Genomic DNA, 15,071 nt, shown 5'->3' with positions numbered 1-15,071 from the left:
GTCCTGGGCCCAGGTGAATGGAGGAACCTGACAGTTGGGGGGAGCGAGGCGGCGGCGGCGGGGAAATGGCGGCGGCGGCACAATGAGACGCGGCCGGTAGTGGGGGGAAAGCGCCAGGCTGGGTCCCGTCCGAGCAGGTAGGAGATGGCGGCCCGGGTGCGCCTGCCCCTCGCCCCGGGAGCCTGCATGGCGGCAGAGCGCGGCTGTGGGAGCCCCGGCCTGAGCTCCAACCCCACCGCCGAGCGGGGCGGGATGGCGGCGGTAGCTCCCTCCCGCCGATGGGGCCCGTGCGTTGGGCGGCCTCCGTTGGTATGGGCGGGAGGGGTGGGGGCGGTGCTCCGTTTGCGTAGGGCCGGCAGCGCAGGGGGAAGGGAGGGGGAGGAGGAGGCTGTCCTGGGCCCAGGTGAATGGAGGAACCTGACAGTTGGGGGGAGCGAGGCGGCGGCGGCGGGGAAATGGCGGCGGCGGCACAATGAGACGCGGCCGGTAGTGGGGGGAAAGCGCCAGGCTGGGTCCCGTCCGAGCAGGTAGGAGATGGCGGCCCGGGTGCGCCTGCCCCTCGCCCCGGGAGCCTGCATGGCGGCAGAGCGCGGCTGTGGGAGCCCCGGCCTGAGCTCCAACCCCACCGCCGAGCGGGGCGGGATGGCGGCGGTAGCTCCCTCCCGCCGATGGGGCCCGGTTAGGTCTGCCCCGCCTCCGGCCCTACCGGCGGCCCCGGGACCGCCGGCAGGGCCCGGGCTCCGCGTGTGGGGCGGGGGCCGCGATCTGGCCCCTCTCGGCTTTGTCTCCGTCCCCCCCACCCCTCCAGGCGGCCGCGCTGGAGGCCCGGCGAGCTGGGCGACCCCAGGGCCTGGCCCTGCCGCCCGGGGCTGGGGGTCTCGGTAGCCTGCCTGCCGTGCCGTGCGGGGCGGGCAGAGAGTTTCCATTGGGAAGCGCTCACGTTAAAAGCGGTTTCAGAAACTCTTGGCTTTGGCTTCCTCGCCGTCCTCTCGCAGCTTTTAAGTGAAGGCAGCGCATGGAGTGAGGAAAACGTAGTGGGCAGCGTGATTAAGGCAGCCCTTGTGCTGCGTGGTCTGGAGTTGAAAAACAAAAGGTTAAAAAGGCAGTTATTTTTTGCACTGGGGTTTGTTGCTGCGTTAGGTAATCTGATGAGTAGAAAATGGATTGTGATACCAATACCGAGGGGGGAAAAAAAGACTGGTTTTTGTCTGTTATCATTAACCAGAAATTATTGATTCAAAAAAGTGTATCTATTAGCGGCACAATTAAATTCAACTGCTAAAAGTCTGGAAGATGTTTGGCACTTCACATGACCTGTTATGAGTATTTGTGATATTAAGAATTTGAACTTAAAGTTATGTGGTGGGCTCAAGTGGTGAAAGTGTGTGGGCTGGGAGGTGATCACCACTTTTAGAGAAACGACAAAATGGAAAATCCAACCAGAATTAGCTTTGCAGCTGCTCAGTTAACACTATGTTGTATTAAATTTTATGCTTTTACTTTTTATAAACCATTTTGGATGCTCTGAAGTGTAAACTGCAGGTGTATGTTTAGTAAGTTGTGTGGTGGTGTTTGTTCTAACAGCTGATCCAGACACAAACTGAAATTGATTTCTATTATACCATTACTATCTTCCAAAATCCCTCTCTTAAGAGAGTCTTTCCCATTGTCTATGTCTACAAAATAAGCTGAAGTCTCTCTAAAAGCTTTGGAGGTGCTACTGGAAGTTTTCAGCTGGAAAGTGCATTTACATGTCTAATCATTGGATTATTACTTTATTAATCCATAGGATTAAAAAATACATATGTATTTATTCAGAAGTGCTGAAGTCTGAATTAGTTACTGCTGTTCACCAAGATGGAAGCATCTTGGTGATACAGTTCTGTGGAAGTGGCAGCTCAGTACTCGACAGTCAAAAGGTGAATGATGCTAGAATTAACAATTAATTTAGAAGAAAATGGCATCAGTAAGCCATGGTGTAAATCCTTTCTGGGGCCATATATTTAATACTAAATGCAGTGTGGATTTTTTTCCCTTCATCTCTCTTCTACCTCAAAAAGGTTGTATTAGGCTAAGAGAATGGAAAATTTCAATCAAGAGATTGAAAATTAACTAGAGCTTTTTATCCAGGGAAAGAGATACCAGTGGAGGGGTAAGACATGACATGAAATTTACAGACTTGAAGAAAGTAGGTAGGGAGCTGGTTTGTTTCTCGTTTGTTTCCCTTTGAAAAATGCCTGTATTCTACAGATTCAAAACAAATGAGATACTCCTTTACACCATGTGTAGCTAAAATGCCTGGTGTGGCAGTATATTTGGAATGCTAAAAGTTTACAAGGAAGTTGAAACAATTAATTTGTAGGGAATATCATCAGAGACTATCAAACACAGGAGTATCTTCTCAGACTTGGCAAATGTCAAGGTGGCTGGTCCCTGGAAGTTATTCCTACTTGCCCTACTGTTATAGTCCTTTGTGTGTGTCCTCCATTAGTTACTGGTAGAGGGAAGCCAACAAGCTAGAAAGCTGTTTTGTCTGACGTAATATTTATTATACTAACATTTTTATAGAAGTTACACCTTTTTTTTGAAAAATACTTTGATCTTCTGTAGCCATCAAGAAAAAAAAAAGCAGAACCTGCAAGTAAAAAAAACCTGTTGTAATGGTTTTTGTGCCCCCCATAAATGTTTTTCAATTCCCATTTAAAATAATTTGTAAAATACTCTTCCCATTTTTCAGAAAAGTTATGGATTGCACAAAGTTGCTTTAGCACAGCTTATGAGAGTCTGAGTATTGCAACTTCGCTTTCAATAAGAACCAACTAAATGGGCATTGATCTGTAATTGAATGCAAATTACTGGCAAAAATAAATGCAAAACCATGTGTATTCCTCTTAGATCAAGGAGACATCTGGTAAAACAGATATGGTAAACTTGGAGTTTAAATACTCTGATTTCTCTTTGGATAAGCTGTAGAATATAACTGAGAGTGACTGTTCAGGAAGATTTTGAAAAGGACTGTATACTTTAGGGATGACAAGCATTATAGTAAGTGCCAAGTCTACAGACCAGAGTTTTATTTCAGGGCATAAGCTACTCTATCAGGCAGCAGGTAGAACATCAAAACATTCTTTGAGATGGATTGTTCCATTATTCTGTGATTCTTTGTGAGGAAATAAAGTTATTTCTTTATCTTATGAAGGTGGTACAAACTAGGGAGTATACTGAGCTTGGTGGACTGTTGGCAGAACAGTGAGATGGTTCCTGTGCTCCGCTTCCCTCCTGTCCTAACACTTGGCTGTGTAACCACTGACCATCTGTGTCCCATCACCTGCATATGTTCAACAGTAATTTCTTGAGACCAATAGCACAGAAGTTTGGTTATATTTTTTTTATATTTTTTTTTTCCCCCAGGAAATTACTCCCTTTAAAGAAAGTAAATGTATAATTATAGTATTGTAGAGAACAGGAGCCTCTATATAATTGTGTGCAATATGCTTTTAGAACGCTCTACCCTGAAGGCTAAGAATGATTGGAATAGAGGAGAAAGCATCATTTTTTCTTTACACCATCCAGACATCTTTCCTCATCCATTAGCCTTTCATGACTTCCATATGTATTGTCATAAACCAGAAGAGACCTGATATATAGTAAAAATTAAAAGTTCATTTTTTAGCTGAAGTTACTGCAGTCTTTGGTTGGGATTTGTAGGTTCAGTGTTCAAACAGTGTTGATCATTTGGGGAGATGGATGGATGCAGGAATCTCATTAACCATTCTAAAAAGACTTAATCTACAGGACAAGGCAGTGCCTGCTTTAATGTATGTTGTGATATTAGGTGAACTCTTGTTTTTTGGTAGTTCTTGCATGCCTTACCTAATAATGTCATAATTTTTCAAGTTTGAATGTTGAGCAGAATTTCTTAAACTCCCTTGTTATTTCTGCTCTATATTGCAGACTACATTAGTGAAATAAATTTTCTGTGATGTTTGTCACTTTCAAATTCCTGCAGCTTTTGGAGTCATGAAGCAAAGAACTGAGGCTAGCATCAGGGAACTTACTTGTATTGTCACTAAGCTGGAGGTGTTGAAATGACCTTCTCTTGTCGGGGGAAAAAAGGAACAACAGTGTTCTTCAGCTTCTGCTTGCCTAAATACTCTAAAACCAAGAGACTTCAGTACCTCTTGTCATGACTTTTATTTAGGTGCAATGAACTCATGAATCTGTGATCCTTGTTTTGGTTGGCATAGGTGTTACTTTTGGGTCCCTTCTTCCCAAGGGAAAAGAACCAAAAGTGTTCTCTCTTGATCCTTGCTGTTGCAACACTATTCCAACGCAATAGTATTGTAGGAAAAAACTTAATTTGCTTTGCTTTTTTCCTTTTTATGTCCATGGCTTAATATTTACACTATGTAAGCTGGCATGATCAGTTTTTGCCCATGTTTTGCGTCTTTTATTAGTCTTCATAAAGGATCAGTTCTTTCGGGTTCACCAAATAAGTGTGAATTTGTATCTGAGATGCAGGAGAGGGACTGCTGACTTGAAGGATTGGTTGCTGAATGCAGAGGTGATCAGGTGATAGTTGTGACTATTTTAGCTGGCATTGGGATGGTTTTTAGTTTTGTTTTAAATTGGTCATCAATATCCTTGTATTTTTTTCTTTTGTACACAAAAAACCTCACCCCAAACCCTTTACTGTTAATTATTAAAACCTGGTTTCCAGTGCCTGTCTTGTTTTGGAATCTGATTCCTGATAAATTGTCAAGCTGTGTAGCAGCCTTTTCCTTGGCAGAGATGCTAATAAGTAGCTGGGTAGTGGTAAAAAAATTGGACTCCTTAAACTTAAATTTTTTTTAAAAAAATCTTTTGTTTTTGAAAATTTGTTTGGTGTTTTAGACTTGCCCACTTACTGATAGCATAAATTTCCTTTCCTTAGGAAGTGAGGCAAATACAGCTTGCTTTGTAAAGTTAATGACTCCATTGAGATGATTTGGCTGTGCAAGCCTGTCTGGGCTGGCTAACTTTGTAATTCGTGTTTCTCTTTTGTTTGCAAAGTCTACTTTGTTTCTGATTAGATCAAGTTTCTTACAGCTTTCTTGCAACTCTTACTGCCCCTTTATGATGACTTTGGCTGCATATTTTCTTGTTCAAAAATAAATGAGCAAGGCTTACCTACCTAAAGGTGAAGTTTCTTCATGGTTGATGGTAAAAACGTCTAGAGATGATCTAGTGGTTAAGACATTGTCTAGTATTCAGAAGACTGAACTTTTCTCACTGACTCTCAGTTTTGCCAAGTTAATTCAGTATCTCTCTTTTCACCCCCTCCTTTGAATTTAACTCTCAAGTGCTTAAATAAAGCACAGTTTTTAGATGTTTACATATTGCCTCTGTACATTAAGACTTTTAGAATTACTTAAGCTGACATTAATTATGAATTCATAAAGCCACAGTGTTCATTGATTATGTATTTGATCATCTTTTAATCAGGGTATTCAATCAAGGTATTTTAATCAGGTGCCTGGGATCAGTCTCAAGTTAAGACCTTTAGTTCCTTGCTTAAGCTTTGTACTTCTAAGCAGACCAACCTGTATACCTTGCTGTCTTCATGGTCAATGGCCAGTAGGTTTTCCTTTTTGGAAGAGGACATAAAGTGAAAGAAAGTGCTTATAATAAAACTAAAAGCTTTGGCCTCCCATTTTTTCAGTTACCCGCAACCTTTTGTCATATTTCCACTACAGTTAAATGCCTGTATTGTCAATTTATGACATAAAGAAGTAAAATGAGGTCTGTGAAAATATTTTTGTGGAAAAAAAAAAGGCATGCCCCCTCTCACCCAAGTTACTGAAGAAGATCGCTTTTAGGTACTGTTGCTGTCTAACATAGTGCTGTCTCATTGATCTCCCGAGACCTTCAAAACTCAATGACTACTGGAGGTGGATAATGGGCATGAAAAATAAACCACTTCTAAAAAAACCCAAAACCCTCTCTTTCTGCTGTTATGTTCTATGAGTAGTCTCCAGGAAGATGTGTGTGTTCTTCATTTATTCTTCTTGCTACTTACATTTTTCTGTTTCTGTGAGGCCAGATAAGAGGCAAATTGACCGTAGGAGTTGAATAGTTTCTACCATTGTAGTGAAAGAAGTCAGCATGAATGGCAGAGACTGTAAAAGGAAAGTGACAGAAGGATGTTACTAAGAACTGTGGGGTTATCATTCTGTTTCTCACTATCTCTTGTTATTGTAAGCAAGGTCTGCATTTCCTGTTAGTTAATGCAAACTAAACAAAATCCCATGGGATACCTTCTATTTTTTTACCACTTAAAAAAAAAAAGTGGTGGGAAAAAAGTTTTTCCTTTTTTCATTGTTTCCAAACAATATTGAACTCTGTCAGCATCACCCTACTGAGTTGATTTACATCCACGCTAAAGAAACATGGCAAACTGTAACTGATAGGACAAGAAAAAGTTTGTAAACTTTCAAAGATCATAAATAAAAAAATTAAGTGTATACTCAGGTATTGAAAGCCATAGGTTTATATGCTGAATGGATCAGTTGATTTGTTTAGTGTGTAATCGGGAAGACTATGATTTACTGAAATCTTCCTCTGAAGAAGTGTGACTGTATCATGTACTGAGGAATTTATATCCTGGGATTTGAGGGGAAGGAGTTTGAACTGTGGCAGGTAACGAAGCTCTGGAGGAGGTGTAGGTTTTATGAAGATAATTGGCATCATAGGCCTCCATTTTTACCTTGAAGTAGTTCATTGAAAAAGTACTGGGACAATGCCAAAAATATTTATGAGCTCCCTGGGTCTTTGAAAGACACACGATCAACTTCCAGGAGATGAGTAATTTTCCGTATGGTAATATTTGTATAGTTAATGCTCTGCTGTGGAGAAGTTAAGTGAAGCCTGCCTTGATTAATACTGAATTGTCTGGAAAATGGTCTTCTCAAGACTATGTGTTCCCTAAACTGAATAGAAGGTGAGTTTTCAGTGACAAAATTAATGATTTGTTAAAACTGTCTCCTGACTGGTTATTATCTCCCTGGATGGGGGTCTACAAGGAATTACTTGATGATTTTAGGGCAAGTAGTGACTGGCATAATGATGAAGCAGGTGCTGATTTCTGGCAAGAATTTTTAGTAGCATGCCAATAATGATTCTAATGTATACATTGACTGCCCAGTATTAACAGTTGTTAAAATCTTTTATTGGTTTATCCTGTTATTGCTGTCTGCTGCCACTAGATGTTTCCTTTTGCTGCATTCAATTAGTTCTGGACTAGACAGCAAGCTTTGTTTCTGGAATTTTTAGGTTTATTGTCACTAGTGTAACACAGGTCAGCAACAGTTGGCAATAGAGAAGAGAAGCTGGTGTCTGGTTTTGAGTGACAGTCAAAAACCTGTTGAATCCAATTTGCTTGTTTTCTGTAATGTTGGCAATCTCCTGGCTGTCAGAATGGATGACAACTGTCTCCTCATGCCAACTCTAATACTTGTCTGATCCCCATCAACTACTTAATTCAGCTTGCTGAACCTGCAAAAAACTTGCCTGGGTCAAATAAAAAAAAAACATCATTTGGTTAGTGTGCTGAACTGTTTTTCTCCCAAAGAGTCGTGCAAGTGTCAAAAGCTGTTTAGAGAAGGGAAAGAACAGTGAGAAGGGGGTTGCTTCATTTAGTATGAGGCTGTCTTGGCATTGGATATGCAGTCTCATGAAATCTAATCCCAAAATACTGCTTTCCACTTGATTGTCTTCCTTACTGTATGAATATTGATTTCTCACCTATTAATTAAAATAATGGTTTCGTATTTTTCCCAACCTTACACTTTCTCACTTATCGTTAATAGCTGCTGTTATAAACAGATGTATTATTACAGTAATCTTGTGGTCTTTATAGGAAAGTCATCTGTGGTGAATCCAGGATATGAACCAAAGGGTGGGGGGGAACGCATGGTATGTTATGAAAATGGAATAAAAATTCCATTAGATTTAACTACATTTCTTCAGTAATATTCTGAGGCTTTAGCAGCTTTTTAACAAAGGTAACAACCATCAGAAATTGCAGTAGTCAAGATGAAACACTTAAGCTCTAGCAATTAGCGTGGGAAATTCTGATCTGAAGTTAGATCTAGTTTAAAATCTCTCATTTTTATCTAGTGGTAATCTGTAGTTGTGAATCCATAATCAGGGAGTTGTGCAAGAAACTGCTTACAATTTTAGGACATCTTTTCCAGTTTTTCTCAAATGCAATGATTATGTATTCCAAGATAGTAATATAATCAAGTACATATCAAAGCCTAATAACCTAAAAAATTAATGTTTTCCTCTATCCAATTTTCTATTCTTCTGACAGTGATAATGTGTTCAAGTTTTCTGGCATGCTTTGGCTTTAAAAGCTCTTGAAAGCTGTGTGGTTAGGCTTCAGGAAGGGAAAGGTAAATCATTGTCCTGATTTAAAAAACAAACAAACAAAAAAAAGAAGAGTCCCCTCCAGCCCCCAGAAACCAAGCCCAAATGCCCCACATACATTAATAAAACCCAAAACAAACAAACAACTCTCTAGTTTGTTTATGGTAGAGATTTGTAATCCTTAATTTGAAATCAAAGCTTTAGGACTCCACCTTATCCACAACAGAACTCTTTAAATAACCATGTGGGAAGTTCAAAAATACCAAGTTGGACTAGTTAAGGGAGCCAAGTCACCTTTGTAAATCAGGAAAACTTGCAGGTTTTTCTGTTTTCCCCATCTTGAGTAAGGTTCTGTTTCTCTGAACCCCATAAACTTGCTTTCAGAGTAGAACTGGGGGTGAGATTAAATTATGCAAATTTTCCAGACTCTGGAGGTTTTGGAGTTTTTGTTTTGTGGTTTGTTTTTTTTGTTTTTTTTTTTTTTTCCCCCGGTAGGCTAAAGTCAGTTTTATGGTGAAAATTGACTGCAGTTTTTGTTAAAACATGTAATTGAATGGTGATAGTATAGTTAAGATACATTAGAGCTTTGAGCTAGAATATCCTTAATATAAACAATGTGCCTTTTAGTGTGAGGAGTTCAGCACTTAAAAGTGTGGACTAAACTTTTGTATCCAGTTGGATGTATGGGATAAACAGTATTTGCAAGTTTCCATTTACAGACATACTTCTAAGAATATTAGTTGGCTTTATGTATAATTTTGAAGTTGTATGGTAAAGTGGATTAAGGAGACCAATTAATCTAAGAAACAATTTTATTCTGTGTGATTTCTTTATTCTGTTGTGGTCTGTCTCTAGACCTTGTCACAAATTACCTGGAAAGGGTTTTGCCAGCATAAGAGAGGATTGAGGACAGCATGTAGGTTGAAGAGTGGAGAGGAGTTAGGCTCTTGCATGTATAGCAGTGCCATATTACATGCATAATAAGCTGTCATCTGGGGGCGTTTATCATACAGCATTTTGTCTTGCTGCCACGTGAAAACAAAAGAGAAGTGATAAAACACAAAGTGACTTTCCTGTATTTTGTCTACACCAGGGTTATTTCTTCAGTGATTGCTTTAGAAAAGTTTGACTGTACGAATAGGCACATATTTGAGAGATTTGAAATTGAAATCCCAGTCTGGTGAAGTTATGGTATGCTAAATCTCTGCATATGCTCTTTTTAATCCTACTAGAAGAGGAATAGTAAGGTCACTCTTCTTAGTGACAGCTTGTCCATAAGGGCTTAGCGTACTTTCACTTTTTGAATTAACTTCATTGTCTTAGTTGATTAGTTTCAGTTTGTCTAAGCTCTTGTCTGTGCAGTAAAGTCAAACTTTTAAAAAACAAACCTTTAAAATTTCATTTCAAAACTATTTTTATATTGCAAGTCTTAAAAGCCCAGATTTATTGCCTGGGATTTTTTTGTTTGAGTAAGTGTTGTTTTTTTTCTCCACCAGTTTTAGTATGTATTTGAAGAATGATGAAGTAATTTGAATTATAAATTATGAAAATGGCTATTTTTTTAATGAATTATATGTAGTTCTGGAGAAAAGGAAAGTTTTTGAGTGTTGGAATTGTATCTTGCTTTCTCTAAGTATCTGTTAATTTGGTCTTTCAAACGTTGAAAGCTAACTGCATTTTTTCACATAATAGTACTTTTATTTTTGTTGTGCAAGAAAGGTAATTAATCTGTTAACTAAAGAGAAGTTAGAGATTTCCTGTTGTTCACGGTTGAGAAATCGACAGTGGGGAAGAAGTGGTAAAACTTCAAATCTCCATTGAAAGTTAGGCATGTAATCTGCTTAACTCATTCTGAGAGTCATACCAACCAGTTATCTGCCTCTTTAGGCATCTTAGTGTGTCTGTTTATACCTACTCAAATCAGTCAGCTCATTAACTATAGCTGATAAAAGCAAATGATTAGTCAATGACATTGAAAGCCACTTGTATTTAAATATTTAATTTGCATAATATTTTATTTATCATTATAACTTAAAGATATGTTTGCATTGAATTGTAAATCCAATCTTTCCAAATACACTGTAATATACATAATAGGCCATGGGGGAAAATTGTTCTAAATACTGTAATATACCAATTAATTAGCTAAATTATGTAATTGTTTGAATGTTAATAATGGCTATGAGACTACCTTCCTAATTAATCGAATACCTGTATTTGACAGTTGCAAATCAAGATAAATAATATCAACATGGAAGGCACTTGTTTCTAAAGAAAACTAGAAAAAGAAATTAAGTTTCTAACTGATAAAAGGTTAGTTCTATGAGAAACCTTATATGTAAGGTTTCCCAACATAAATCAAGATTAATTTAAGGGTTGTTAATGCCTTTGATTTAATCCGACTTGCTGTATTGAGATGTTATGGGAGAGTAACTTACCTTAAAATGCTTGTTTACTCCCCTGCTTTTAAACCAAGTTATTTGGTACTATAAGACTTTTAGACATTTAGTAAGGTGGGTTTTTGTTGTTTAGGTTGGTTGGGTTTTTTTAAGCAGAAATATCTTTTCTTTTCCAAGACTTTAATTGCATTCATGTTTTTCTGGTTTGCTTGTAGAAACTTGCTCCTTTCCTTTTAGTCCCTTATAATTAGATTGAGATCTTTGTTATTTAAATGCTGGCAGTATTTCTTCTGATCCTATTAAAAGGTTATAGATTCATTACAGCTGCTCTGCTGTCCATCCCCCTCTGTGCTGCTCCATGGATGCCTTTGGAGAGCCTGGGTGTGATTGGCCTCTGGAGAACTACAAAGCCTGTCTGACCTGCTGGAGATGGTCATTGCAGGGTACTGTGAGGATAAATGAGGGCAAGAAAGTACTCCTAATCCAGTACTCTTTGCTAAGTGAAAGCGTTGAAGTATTTGCAGCGCTGTCTGACAAAAAGGTGTCCAGGAATCTTTCCACAATGTACCTGCCTTAGAGTAATAGATGTCGAACACTGGATTTTCTCAAGTTAACCCAGATTGGAAGAATGATACAGTGATAACTGCAAATGATCATGTATGAATCTGTGGTTTTGTGGGGTTTTTCCCCAGATTCAGAATGGTGGAGATGTGTTGTACTTAGCTGATTAGCTAAGTTGCTTATCTGTGCACAGCTAAGCTGTGCTTAGCTGATGCTCCTGTCATCTCCCAGGCTTCTCCTGTCAATCACCAGGATTTCTAGTGAATGTGCCTGCTAGGCTGTCACTGGGGTTTTTTGTAGGTCCCAATGTATCCAGAGTAGAAGTTTAGGATACCAGCCGAAAGGGGAGATAGTCCAGGCTGTGCTGATGTGGCTGTCAGGTAGACCTCGTGGAATTTGGTGGCATTTTCTCTGGAAACTCAGAACTAATGAAATAGTAAAGCACCTCAGAGTTTTTGCTGATAGTTGCTTTGGCTGCGTAATGTTACTGCAGCCAAGCAACCTGTAAAAAGTCTTCTGTTACACTTCTGGTAATTAGATGATACTAGGCATAATGATAGGTGGTTTGACAACTTCCGTGCAAACTACAACTGATAGGGTAAGAACAGGACAGAATTCTTTCTTTTGCTTCCTATTTCCTATTTTTTGGCTGCTACTATTACTTGATAACCAGTGCTGTGAAGCTGGTAATTCAGTTAAAGCAAAATCTGCAGTGATATTTTTAGAGAAGAGGCTCTACTGAAACTAGTATATTTGTGTTGTGTCCTGAAAAAGCTTTTCACAACTGATTGAATTAGAGGACTGTATTTTAGTGTTACGGAAGAGAGGAATTCCTTTGACTGAGGGCTCTGGACCAGGATCCTGTAGGCATGTCTGTGTTTCCAGTGCAATATTGTGTCAGTTATTCAGGCACCGTTTGGAATTGGAAGAACCAGAGCAATCTATTAATTCTGAGTTCTGCTGAGCATAACAGTTAACTGGCAGGTGCAGTACTATATTAATACAGTTACATTGCTTCCAGAACACAAACAAGTATCAAAAACCTTCAAATGCACCATTTACAAGGGATTTAAATCCTTTAAAACATTATTTGTCAGTTCTAAGTGGCTTTAGATAGTAATATAGAAAAAGTGGAATTGTTTAGCAATATTCCATTATCTTTCCTTCTAACCTGCCTCAGTAATCATAGAGTGATGCAGGATTCAGTAAACCACAACTGCTTTGATTTCTGAAACCGTTCTTTCATTTCTAGAGCTGGGAATGCTTTTGCTTATATGCAGAAATAACTTTCACTCCATTCTGAGAAATGAAGGGTAAAAAAATTAGCTTGTTTGCCCTTCCCCTTCCCTTTTTTTTAACGATGGCTGTAGCAAAATGGCTTATTTCAGTTTTTGAAGGTTTTTATCATTCAACAAGTAGGAACAACTTGGATCCTTTTTTTTTTTCCCCACCACACAGTCTTAGTATCCCGTACTATATTTGTAATGTGCAGAGTTGATGTGAAAAATTGGACTAATGCTGCACTGGACTGAAAAGATTCTTCTTCAATATGGAAAAGTGACAATTGACATGGAAAATTGTTAATTGACATGACCTGCTGAAGTCTTATATAAGTCTGTTTAACTGTAAAGAATGTAAAGGAATGATCATGTTCTGTTCTAAATGCATCTATTTACAGGGACAGAAATAAGTGTCTAAAAAATGCTATAGCTTTTTAACGTGATGTTCATTGTATTCAATTAAGTATGTGTTATCTAAGTACCTGCTTCTGTGCTGAATCCTAACACTTCAGTAGGATATAAAAGCTTCTGCTTTAAAAGATTGCAGTTCTTGTTTGTTTGATTCGAATAGGAAGCGTTAATTACTACTGTTAAAGGTTAAATTACTGCTGTTAAAGGTTATATGAATTCTTATAAATAGAAAATCCAAAATGCTTCATGGTGTGCAAAGATTTTTGGCATTGGTCCAGTAATGGTGCACTGCACTTGTTGATTGGAGATTATCATCACACATATAATTAACGCTGGCCTGGTTGATTATCTCTCAGCTCTTAAAACAAAAAATAACTCAAAAGTCTTTTCTGGCTGCTCTGCACAGTAAGTTGGGTAGCCAGGTACGTAGGTTGATGCTAAGAATTTCCTTTTCTAATAACCTTTTCCATTTTGGAATTAATTCAGGTAATTTTACAATCACACATGTATTTTCTTACAGTCATTACATGGGAGATTTTGTTCTTCACATCTTATGTGAGGGTCCTTGCAACACTCCACAGAGCATTTTCATCTACACCTTTAGCTACTCTTACATATGCTGAGACAGAATTGATGGGACTATGGAAATGTCTTAACAATGACTCATTTTTTTTTTCTTCAATAAAATGAAAGAATCAGTGAATTAAACTTTGGGTTTGGTTTGGTTTTTTCCTCTGATGTTATCCCTCTGAAGATTGGATTCTGTGACATCTGAGCAACTTTGGAAGTCTTCTGTATTTGGGAGCAAAAATAGTCTCTTTATACTACATATTTTTATGAACTTAATTTTGACTTCATCCCAGCTTCGCATAAAAGAAATTTCTGGTAGTGTGCTCACAAGTTCTTTGCAAATAAAGAACATGTACAGACATGCAGAGACTGAAAATCCTTTCTTTTTTTAGGCAGACAGATTAAAAACTACAAAACCCAAAATGTAATTGGAGTAAATAACGTGCTAACCAGTACGTAATACATCTGTATTTTAAGCTTGGATTAGGATGAGTTAGTTTTATGCACTGCTAATAATAAATGCATTCTTTTTCAAAAATAAGCCAATTTTTTGTACGCAAGTTCTTGGGTGATACATAAATTGATAAGATGACCAACTATAGGAGATTTGAACTCTCATTTTAGACTTGGTGGAAATTGTAGAGGGTGACTTAAACTCCGAATATCTGCAGGTCTTGCATCATACAATTAATAACTTTAGATAAAGCCTTTTGTAATGTAAGATTCTCAGTAATTTTGAGTGTTCTGGCACAGAGATAACAGAAAACTGTCTAACATCCATGTTTTGGGGAGTTTGACTTTTTGCCACATGGAGAGAAAGGATTTATGTTTATGCAGATAATGGAATTGAAATCCCCACATGGGGTTATATTCAGGGGGCAGCTGCTGCTTTTACTTATCATAAGCAAGAATAATTGGTGCTTTGGAACTGTACTTGTCTTACAGCTTGCCCCCAGATTGGGGAAGAGAGAAATCCCTGCCCTAATGTCTGCTTAATTGCCTTCCTGTCCAAAGATGTAGGTGCTTGAAAGACTTGAACATAACCTTTATATAAACTAAATAAACACACATAAGCAACTTGGTACCCAAGTAAAGGACCAAATGATAAATTCACAGATATAGTCAGTAATCTCATCGTGTGATACTGATATAATAATAGTATATTTACCTACGTAAATTTGGATCTGTAAACTTTGCCATTATTTTTCTGTTGGTTAGTTTTCAAGCAGTGGACTGAAAAAGTTTGAATTAAGTATTATGTGGAATAATTTAATTCTAATTGCTGTCAAATCTTTTAACTGTGTTTCAGAGTGTTCATACAGCTTGGATTTTTTTTATTCAGAGAGATTATCCCCAGTGTGATTTTTTTTTTTTTTTTTTTTTTTTCTTCTTCCCCCTGACTTCTTTGGATGCTAAGATTATTTTGTTTTGGAGTTAATCT

At 38.4% G+C, this 15,071-nt stretch overlaps 1 protein-coding gene across 2 annotated transcripts in view; it reads left to right on the top strand.

The window, feature by feature from the left end:
- The first annotated feature begins 395 nt into the window (after window positions 1–395).
- The window catches only part of DICER1 (dicer 1, ribonuclease type III), a 62,604-nt gene continuing 47,928 nt past the window's right edge, over window positions 396–15,071 (top strand). Inside the window, exon 1 of one of the 2 annotated variants that reach the window (XM_014957583.1) lies at window positions 396–527. The gene's annotated coding sequence lies outside the window, so the exon portion shown is untranslated. The remainder of the gene's footprint in view (window positions 528–15,071) is intronic. The other variant, XM_014957582.1, reaches the window with a different exon arrangement.

The sequence above is a fragment of the Calidris pugnax genome, unplaced genomic scaffold, assembly GCF_001431845.1.
Source record: "Calidris pugnax isolate Ruff unplaced genomic scaffold, ASM143184v1 scaffold211, whole genome shotgun sequence".
NCBI classification, from domain to species: domain Eukaryota; kingdom Metazoa; phylum Chordata; class Aves; order Charadriiformes; family Scolopacidae; genus Calidris; species Calidris pugnax.
Note: the sequence above shows the minus strand (reverse complement) of the source record. Positions and strands in the feature narration are given on the sequence as shown.